The sequence below is a fragment of the Strix uralensis genome, chromosome 2 (genome assembly GCF_047716275.1).
Source record: "Strix uralensis isolate ZFMK-TIS-50842 chromosome 2, bStrUra1, whole genome shotgun sequence".
NCBI classification, from domain to species: domain Eukaryota; kingdom Metazoa; phylum Chordata; class Aves; order Strigiformes; family Strigidae; genus Strix; species Strix uralensis.
Window position 1 is genome coordinate 97,053,524 of NC_133973.1, and position 11,375 is coordinate 97,064,898.

The following is an 11,375-nucleotide window of genomic DNA, read 5'->3' on the forward strand; positions in this document are numbered from 1 at the left end:
TGTTTATTACAAATGTTAGGCTATAAGAAGTGACCAGTGCAGGTGTAAGAGGACTGAAATTTTGTATCTTGGTCTAGATGGAAAGCATTCATTTAATCAGTAAAAATGATGACCAAAGACTTAGACTTAAACTTAGGTACTTCAGAGAGATCATGAAGAAATGAGAGGGACAAGTAACTTTGATCTTTATCAGTGCTTCATTATTTTGCCTCAAATCTTGGAATTCATTAAACTAAACCAAATGTTATTGGCCACTTTTAAGTTTTAGGAAGATGAAGAGAGTCCAGAAGGAGGGTTGTGAACCCAGCCTGGAAAAATGTGCTATTTGGTTCCCATATTAGACAGTATATGCTATTATCAAGCTATATTTTTCTTTAGAAGGTGGAGAATAATACTTCATGCCATAAGGTAATGCCACCAGCTGATGATCTCCTGATAGGCAAAAGAAACCTGTATGTACTAGGTAGTTAAAAATGAGATTTACCTATCACTCAGAGCAATGTTCCCTCAGAGCAATAGTGTAGGCTTGGCTAAATGAGCTTAAATATGTCTAGATGTCTAGTTTTAATTGATATGGAAAATTGCTAAGTAACAGATGTGTTAAGACCTGGACAGGAGCTTGTTTCCTAATCTCAGGTCCACTAATACAAAGCAAGGTGTTCAGGGTAAAGGTAAACAACACCAAAAAAAAAGAGCAACACCCATTAAAATCTACATAATGCTTCAAAATTGACTTTCTTAGGTGTTTGTAGACATTTTAACCTTGATAAATGTAATTTAGGTACTAATTTTAGCCAGTTTCATCAGATAAATCAATAGTGTTGATAAATCAATATTGTGAACTTCAGTTCTCCTTCCTCCAATGGCTATTTTATCTGAATATTTTAGATAAGTACATGTGATTCTGATATAAGGGAATCAGTTATGAATATACTTGTCATATATATTTGAGTGCTGCTTCAAGCCTTACTGTCACACATAGGAAAGGATGAAGCTCCAAACTGTAGGCGTTTGGCTGTTACATGTTTGTATGTAGGTGTCAAAACGCCCATTACAGTTGATGGAAAAAGGGGGCTTTATTAAATTATTCACACATTTATGTTTCATGCCATTTTACTTCTCTAATAGTGTTCAGGACATCAGCATGGACCTGACAAATGTGACATAAGAACTACAGGATACTTGAAGACTTCTGGACCAGCAGATGGAGGTCAATGGGGTTGCCTACATTGTGGAAAATGGCATTAGATGTGTGTGCTTCAGCAGTTGATTCCTGTCCCTAGTGATTAAAGTCAGTGGAGTCTAGACAGTTACTTCAGTTAATCAACACTAGATCACCACGTGCATCTTGCATGTATATAGCTTCTTTATGAAGACGTAAATACAAGCAAACTGAATCCCATTCCTATTATCTTGTCATTTGGTCCTCAAATTGAGGAGAGAATGACAGCAGTCATCTGGTCCAACCCCCCTGACCAAGCAGGGCCACCTACATCCAGTTGACCAGGACCATGTCCAGACGACTTTTGAGTATCTCCAGGAAGGGATATTCCACAACATACCTGGGCAACCCGTGCCAATGGTCAGTCACCTTCAGAGTAAAACAGTATTTCCTGATGTTCAAATGAAATCTCCGTTTTTTCAGGTCGCATCTATTGCCTCTTGTTCTGTCACTGGGCACCACTGTAAAGAACCTGGCTCTGTCCTCTTTACACCCTCCCTTCAGGTATTTCTATATATTAATAACTTCCCACACTGAGCCTTCTCTTCTCCAGGCTGAACAGTCCCACAGCCTTTCCTCATAGAAGAGATGCTCCAATCCCTTCATCACCTTTGTGGCCGTCTGCTGGACTTTCCAGTATGTCCATCTTTCTCTTGTGCTGAGGAACCCAGAACTGGACACAGCACTCCAGGTGTGACCTCACCAGGGCTGAGTAGAGGGGAAGGATCACCTCTCTCAACCTGCTGGCAATACTTTGCCCAGTGCAGCCCAGAACACCATTAATGTCCTTTGCAGCAAGGGTTCATGGCTGGTTTCTGTTCAATTTGGTGTCCACCATCACCCTGAGGTCCTTTTCTCCCAAGATGCTTTCCAGCTTGGGGGCCCCCAGCCATATCCTTGTGCTTGGGGTTGTTCCTCCTCTGGTGCAGGGCTTTGCACTGCTCCTTGTTGATCTTCATGAGATTCCCATCAGCCTATTTCTCCAGACTGTTGGGACCCCTCTGAATGGTTGCATGATCCTCTGGCATATCAGTGACTCCTCCCAGTTTGATGTCATCAGTAAACTTGCCAAGGGTGAACTCTGCCCCATCATCCAGATCATTAATGAAGATGCTAAACAGGATTGGACAGAGTATTGCTCCCGGGGTACACCACTAGTCATTGGCCTTCAACTAGACTTTGCACTACTGATCACCACCCTCTGGGTCTGTCCATTCAGCTAGTTTTCAAACCACCTCACTGTCTGCTCATCCAGCCCATACTTCATCAGCTTGTCTATGAGGATCTTATGAAGACAGTGTCAAAGGCCTTACTGCACTCCATGTAGACAATACCTACTGCTGTCCCCTCATCTACCAAGACCAAGACAGTCATTGTAGCATAGAAGTTCATCAAGTTGGTCAAGTATGAGTTCCCCTTGGTGAATCCTTGTTGATTACTCGTGATGATTGTCTTGTTGTTTATGTGCGTGGAAATGGTTTTTAGGTTTACTTGCTTCAACACCATCCTAGGCACTGAGGTGAGGCTGACCAGCCTGTAGGTCCCTGGGTTTTCCTTCTTGCCATTTTTGAAAATAGGACTAACATTTATTTTCTTCACAGTGACATCAGACAGCTCTCTTGGTACCTGTGGGTGTATCCCCTCAGGGACCATGGACTTATGTATGTCCAGTTTGCCTAAGTATTCCCTGACCCGATCCTCTTCTCCCAAGTGTGCGTCTTCTTTGCTCCAGATTACTCACCTGGTTTCTGGGACCTGGTATTCCTGAAGGCTGGTCTTACTAATAAAGACTGAGGCAAAGAAGGCATTCAGCACTTCTGCCTTTATCATGTCCTGTGTAACCAGTTCCCCTATCTCATTCAACAGTGGGCTCACTTGCAGAATCCTTACATATCTGTACCATCTCTGGTTTTGTAAAAGCACATTGAGACAGAATGTGAACTTCAGTGACCAAGAAAATTCATACTGAAACACACAAAAATAAGGTGGCAATTGCCAAAGGGAGGCAGATTTCTGAAGTGCCCTGTGTCAGCCAGCAAAATATAAAAGATAACTTCTAGTCTGTTAAAAAATCTTCAGAAAAAAACCCATGAACCATTATTTTAATTAAGAAGAATGGCCAAATGATATCATTGTGTCTGTGAGAAGTGTTAGATACAATGAGTTTGTGGTTAAAGATTAAATTTTTCTGGACACTCTAGTGGATTTGGTGGAGGAAGATGAGATGTCTGAAACAAACAATATCCTCCACCATTAGGGAGTTCTAGGGTGCTCTCAGAATCTGAAAACTAGCTGAGGTTTCTCCTGGAATTATACTCCAAAGAGAAGCTCTTACAGGTAATTCTCTAATAAAGACACAAACAACTCTATCTAAAGGCAGCTGTCTGTCATACAATAATATTTTGGAGTGAATGCTTAAACCCCAAGAGTCCCAATGGGATGTATCACAGTCATTAAAAGAACACTTGAGAGAAACTAATCTCAGATCTGGTCATTAGGTAACAGTCCTGAGAAGCAGACTGCAGTTTCCCAAAGTCATTGAGGAACCAAAGTCCCATGAAATTCAACAGAGAAAAAAAAAAAAAAAAAAAAAAAAACACCAAAATTCTGAATGCCTTTGTTAATCTTGGTCTGAGGCAAAATTGGTTTAAACTACTGCTTTTATTCAAGCTGTGAAAGGTTTTGAAATGGAGACAGGTGCTAACCATTCATTTATAAGGTATCTTAATATGATGCTTTCTCAAACCCATTTCTTACAAAAGTTTCATTATGCCTGAAACTCTAAAACATTATTTCAGCCCAAGAGAAGTAATAGCAATTTTCTAGCTGGGATGATGAGGGTGGGAGTTTAGACATGCACCTGAGAGGTGAAACATCTGGTTTACAGACTTTGATTAAGTATTTGCTAAATATAAGATAGAATATGTATTACAGAAAAGGTTAAATCCAAAAGGCATTGTAACGTTGTGTTTCAGATGCTTTTCTTTAAAGCAAAATGTATTACAGGCCTTATCAGGAAGGGATAAGAACTTAACCTCTACTACATCTTTAGATCTATTCAATAAAGTTTCCTAACTATCTAACTTTTAAAAATGGAGACAGAAATGTAGAATTTACCATCTTCGTTTAAACCACCATACTAATTTTTAAATTTACAGACTTTTTGGAATTATTAAAACTGTATTTTCCAGCAAATAAGCAGCTTGCCAAAATACAAAGATTTAACTCTTTTTCATCCATTAAACAGATATACATAGTGAAGGAACAGTACCAGTTTTCTTAATCCAAGAACACTACTGCCTGTCTGGTAAGGCTTGCAATTAAGATTTTATTTGATACAAGGTTGATGAATTTGAGGTCCATTTGGATGTCTTTTGAATTGCCAAATTGTTTGGCACAGATCATTCCAGAGCCAGCAGATGATATAATGCATTTTGACCATTATTAATCTGAGATAGACTTGAAACAGTGACCCAGAGGTAAAAATGCCTGTATGCCATGTCTAATCCCTTGAGTGAAATAGCTCCCGTAGGGTCCATACTTAGCAATAACTACAGTTATACTGAGCAGACAAACTGTAGAAGGTTTTTATTTGCTTCTCTCTTTTAAGTAGATTCGTTGCAGCCAGCTTTCATATCCACATCTTACAGGCCTTTGGGTATTAGAGCTTGTGTCAGAAAAATCATATTCAGCAAAAGTAAGAGTTTTGGTTTTTTTGGTTTTTAGTTGGGTTTTTTTTGGTTTTTTTTTTTTTACTTAATATTAAAGGGGATTTTGGTGACAAAAACAGGTTTTAAGGCATAACACCAAAGCTAATAAGGTATGTATGTCCACAGTTATTAAGTAATTGTGAACAAAGTGAGATACAAACTGTTTAAATACTGCAAGGCTTGAGACTTCTGTAATGTAAATCTCAGTATGTTTTCCTTCCATAACAATTTACTCTAGAGGTCATTCTTCTACCCCATTAACATATCTTTTTAAATCTAAAAGTGGGCAAAGCAGCTGTAAACAGCTGTAAACCAGCTCTATAATGACATTATTACTTAATAATTTATGCTTATTAGTGGATTCTGATGTGAAGGGAACCCATGTTACCTGCTGTGAGAACATTCTTTTAGGCTACATATGCATTAAGAGAAGTAAAGAATCACATCCTTTGTAGCCTGAGCTGCTTGAATTCTGTGGAACAGTGACAATTTACATCAATGTGATCAAACAGCCTACACTTAGATAAATACTCTGTAGACCATAGAAGCTTATGGTGTTTAGAATACTTGAGAGTATACACCAGTTTTTTTAACGCCATACAGGGGCACTCACACTATGGACAGGTGCCTCGGCTCTTATATTTGTATTCAAACTCCATACAGGTTTACTAATGAAGAATAAATCCAAACTCCCTGTGCAACACATTCTTCAACAAAAGACTAGGTTGGCATGTGCCAGAACAGAATGCAAGTGTAAGCAAACTCATAGGCATCATATACATTAGGAAAAATGAGACTTGAGTACCAAATTGGATATGCCTACATTGAGCAATATGCAACAGTGTACACTAGGCCTGGTTCTTCTGCTAGTTTTAATACTTGTATAAAAAACTTACTAGTTAAGCCAATTATTTTTGATATTCATTTTATATTTATGCACATTTTTCAATTTTATTTTGTCTCTTTCTTTACTGTAGTTCTTTAAATGTCCTGGTGGGTATTTATTGAGCGCACAGGGCATATTTGCATGTATATCTTTTAATAGACAATATTAATTTCATATATTTTTCTATGCATTTCTGACTGAATAAGTGTCCTGGGGATATAATCCTCTAGAATAAACTTGGTGGAAAAAACATTTTTTTAAGACTGGAGAAGAAAAAAGCCAAAATATCTCAGATATATTAAAGGAAGTTAGCAGTCATTTTAAATTGGTATCTAGAAACTGCAGATTTTTTATTTATATTACAGGGATTTCATGGGCACTTATAAGTACAAAGTTGTACTCAAAGTTTTGCTGCACAGTTTCTATTAGTCTGTTGGGTTTTTTTTATTAATAGTCTGAGAAGAGATTAAAATGGACAATTCAGCATGCTAGGTGCAAATCAAAATACAGAAATTAAGGACATGATTGCCTAAACATAGTTTTGGTACTATTTGATATGCTTAGGGCATTTGAGACATTTACTTTGGACAAACAGGTATGAGACAACATTTATGGAAAATCATGCCTGCCTTTCTGCTCCTGCAGAGGCTGCTAGAAGACAGATGAGAACCCTAGAGCATCTGAAATGGTCCTAGTTACTAAAGTTTAAGTGATCTAAGTGATCACTAATAAACAGTAGAAATTATCTGCATGTGATTTCAACCAATAAAGGTTAATCTTTCTTTTAAGTCTAATATAAGTATTCAGAAATTGAAGCGTCTTTCTAGTTTGAGTAGTTTGTTTATGTTTCACTGACATTTTCTTGCTGCAAAGCAAACATCCTGAATTTGGGATTTTTCCATAGTTTGTCATTAACAAATTTGACTATTTCTAATTATGGTTTCCTTGCTGTTTGTGTATGTCATTTTGCAAATAAACAGAAAGAAACCCCATGTAGTTTTGCATTCAGCTCACAGAGGTATAATCTGTTCCCTTTCCTGGAGGAAATCCTCAGTGATGTGTTGCCAATATTTTAACAAGAGACTCTCACAAATCATTCTCCCCTTAAGCCTATGTTAAATCTGTGCATCAGGAGTATATGTGCTCCAGAGACGAATGGAGACAGACTCACTTGTTTCCAATTTAATGTGAAAATGCATTCTCATAAGCATAACCAAGAAAGATGGGATCTTACTTGGCAAACAAACTGGTATTAAGCTCCTGAAAATATTTAGACTATGTTCCTTAAGAAAAACAAACTGATGAAAAAAAATGTGTGTGGATAGGTTTATTAGGATGGCATTGTGCTTTGAAACAGCATGTGAGCAATAATGTTACTCGTTATCTATTGACATGTAATACATAGTGAGATGTTTGTTTTCCTCACTATGATATCTACCATTTGGTAAACTCTGAAGAGTTCCCAAATGCCAAGTGTCTCAAATATTGTATACAGCAAAAAAAGCCCCACTAAACTACTTCGATTATTCTAAAAATGCTTCCTCTGTCTCAAATTATGACACCCTTATACTACCATGTATGTGTGTGTGTTTCAGTATTTCCCAGGGCAATTACAAGGGTTTAGGAAAACACTGTTGTATGAGGAATATCCTTAAGAGTTATCAGAGAATGGGGCTAGCACTGTGTTATATTTGTAAGGATCTTTACACAAATAAATGATATGGGCATAATGAGAACAGTGCCTATGTCTTCCTCTGCCAGTGGGTGAGGCACCCCCAATAGTGCCATAACCTTTAGGCTACAGTAAATTTTGGGAGAGCAAACTGTTGTTCTTTGCTATTAGAACTGGATTATATGGATAAATAAAATATTTGTTGGCTGAAAAAAGAGGGATACAACAGAAGCAAGTATGACGTATCCTGTTCTAATACTCACGTGCACTAGCAATATTTAAAATGGTGGCACATAGGATTTAAAAAACAACCAAGCCAACCCTGAAGTATATTATCTCCTCAATTTTAGTTTTAGTCTAGTATCTTCATGTAATATTATATTAATTTTGCTTAATTAATATAAGAATAAAAAAGAATAAAAATGTACTTAATAAAGCTACCCATATGCTAAACATGAACAGTTCCCAGCAATTTGACTTAAGGATTATGTTCACTCTTTCTGATCAACAGGTACATAATGAATTTAATGGGAAGGAAATCACTTGTAAGGAGGAAGAAATGTGGGTTATTTATTGATTGATTTATCCCAAGATACTTGAAAGGTTGATTGTGTGTATATCTCCTAGAAGATACAATTTCCTTATGCAGAGAAAAAAATGAAATTTTTGGTTTGTTTGGTTTTGTTTTGTTTTGTTTTTTTTCCCCCTGTTCGCAAGCTGAGACACTCTATGAGCTGAATTATTAGCTAAAATAGTTCTTCTTTGCTGTCTTGCTGAGCAGGGCTTCATGACTAAGTTAGCTCCTAGAATGACAAATGGCTGCAGCAATGAATGCTGGGTTTCTGGATCCATGTAGAAGTAGCCTCTATAGTACCAGATTGCTGTGAAAGTAGACCAAATTTTGGTCTACTTTTTATCATTCAAAAGCATAACTATGAGCCTTAAAATTAATTAAGCTGATCAGTGCTTGAACATGTACAGAAACAAAAGTCTACAGCTTTAATGAACTGAACTGAAATAATAATTATTGTAATAATTAATTATTATTTCATTATATTAATGAAACTTGAAACCCACTGTCCCATTTAAAAAAAACATCCTCAAAGCCAATATGTAGACACTTATGATCTTTATCATTTTGCAGGTGCAATCCTACAATTTTTTAGACCTGATTTCTTCCCTTGCCTTCTTATGAGAGGAAATAAATTAATCTTGCAGAATTATAGGGAATGAAATTTAAAGGTACTTTTCTAGATGATAGGTGATGTTTCTTCAGCAGGTAGCCACTAAAGTCTGAGGTGGAGCTCACACCCTTCTGACTGTTGTGCTGATTTCTATCGACTATAATTTACAAACAATATTACCAATGCAATATTACCAATACTCTCCTTAGTATATGGTAGACTTGCATAGAACAGGACCTTATTAGAGAGAGATGAAGTCTCTTACTTTTTCCTTCTTATCAGATGTTACCTTTCTATAAATTATTTCAAATGCCAAATTTAAGAGATTTCTGGATTAAAACACAGCCTCTTTTTGAACACTAGAAAGAACAGATTTTGTTTTATATGCCAAATGTATTGCATTGGTTATAAGCTAGGGTTTCAGAACTGGAACCCCCATTTCACAGTATTTGATTCAGTTGTCAGTACAGATACATCATATGATTTAAGATGAGGCTGGTAGATATCACTGTTCTGGTTTCAGCCAGGAGAGAGTTAACTTTCCTTGGACTGAGAGGGAGCACAGCTAGAGGGCCAGGTCTCGATTGATCATGGGAGTATTCCATATCATGTGACATCATGCTCAGTGTCTATAGGCGGACTCGGGCTCTCTCTGGCACACGCTGTTTTTGGTTTTCCGGGTCGGTGTGACGGGAATTTTCTGGTGTGTTCGGATCGCTGCTGGGGGAGGTTGGGCTGCGTACCTGTCGCCGCGCTTGGTAAGCCACTGCTGCATTTTACCCGTTTTGGATTCACATTTGTCAGTTGTTCCTTGTTACTATTAGTAAATTATTTTTCTTATATGCAACCTATGAATTTTCTTCTTTTTGTCCCTCCCCTATTTCACTGGGGAGGGGGGGAGGGGGTAGGTGAATGGCTGGCTACGTGGCGACTGGCTGCCAGCTGAGTTCAAACCATAACAATCACACATGACCTTGAAGGATGAGAATATAAGTTGCTTTTGTGCCTAACAAACCGCATTGTGGGACTACACCTTCCGGTAACTGGGGCAGTGAGGAACTGATACCCAAAAATAATGAACTGCCTAGTGTTTTTTGAGACATCCCGTGATAACTGAGCTGGTGTGAACCCACCACTCCAGCAATGCTCCAGCCTCCTGGACTCTTGATGCTGTGTCTGCCAGTCACACATAGATATCCTGGTTACCTATAGCATACACAGACGGCTCTAGGGGCTTCTGTGCAGGCAATTGAGTGAAGCACTTCCAGTCAGAACATTAAAGCTGTGTATCAATTTTGGATTTAAATAGTCATTAGTTTATATTTTTTGGAGAGAAACATAGTTGTTGAGAAGTATCTGTGTGCTATAATAGTGATTTAATGACTTTGAAAATATAGGCTATTGAAATGAGAAATGAGGTGACTACCTAAATCTCAGTTAAATTGCGATTTAGGCCCTAGAATTACACTTAAATTCCTGATAGTAAGAAAATATATCTTACTTTCCAGAACTTTCTAACTCTATGCGTAACAATTTCAGCTAGCAGTATAGGGTTCCCAGGAAAATGGGAAACTCTTATTCCTTTCTAAGATAAATATCTATGATAACTGAGATTCCTTGTCAGCTGTAAGTGCCCTTTTCTCTCTTTTTTTTCTTTTTTTTTTTCTCCCCAGGCCCAGGCACTGAAACATATTCCCAAGATGAAAATAGACATATGAAACAAACACAATCAGCAACACAGGCAAAACCAGAGAGAGAACAGTGCTTTGCTGGTACCCACATAAGCATGAATAACAGCTGATCAGGCCTGAAATTCACCAGTAGAATATACACACTTACTTTTTTGATTCATAAGCCAAACCTTCAAACCCCAGACCAGACTTGAGGTTTGTCCAGAATACATGCCTTGTCCGTGGACCCTATTATGCAGTCTCCAACTCTAGTCTTGGGTCCTTCCAGTACTCACTCCCTACTCACTGACTAACCCACCTGAAGATCAGTAGGAGATCATATACTCAATCACTCTCTTACACAACCAACCACCTAGATCATGTGCATAGAGCACAGGTTTTTATGTGAGAGAATAAAGAGCTTCTGTATAGATCAGAAAATGAGAATAGCATTTAATAAAAAGACAGGGCCAGCTGGTGATGAAGCACAGGGCTCGGCCCAACAAGCATACTGACCAGCAGAAACTAGTAATGAATTAATATTAAATCTTGCTTTAAACCCCAAAATAAGAATACTGAAACAGTGTAGTCAATAACAGTATACAAGTATTTTATAACACTATAATAACATAGCTACACACAGTATATAAATGTTTTACATCAGTATTTGACCAATAGGACTACAAAAGATTGAAGAAAGACATGATGCAGTTAGTAGACACCCAAATGATGAAAAGGAGAGAAGATTGCAAATAGGCAGTTCATTTTCCTGAATACACAAGGAGAGTGACTAGAGAAAAAACAAAAATGAGATACAAAGCATTGAGAGCAGACAAGAACTCTTTTTGGGAGGGATGCAAATAACATGAAAATGCCAAGTATGAAAAGAAAGCATGGAGAAGGAAGACAAGTCTGCTTCAGTTTTGACTTTTCCTTCCAAAGAACTCTCAAGCCTAATTACCTTGACTGCAGAGAGCCACCAAGGACCACTGCCTTCAGTGCTAACTATGCAGCAACTGCTCTGTGGTGTT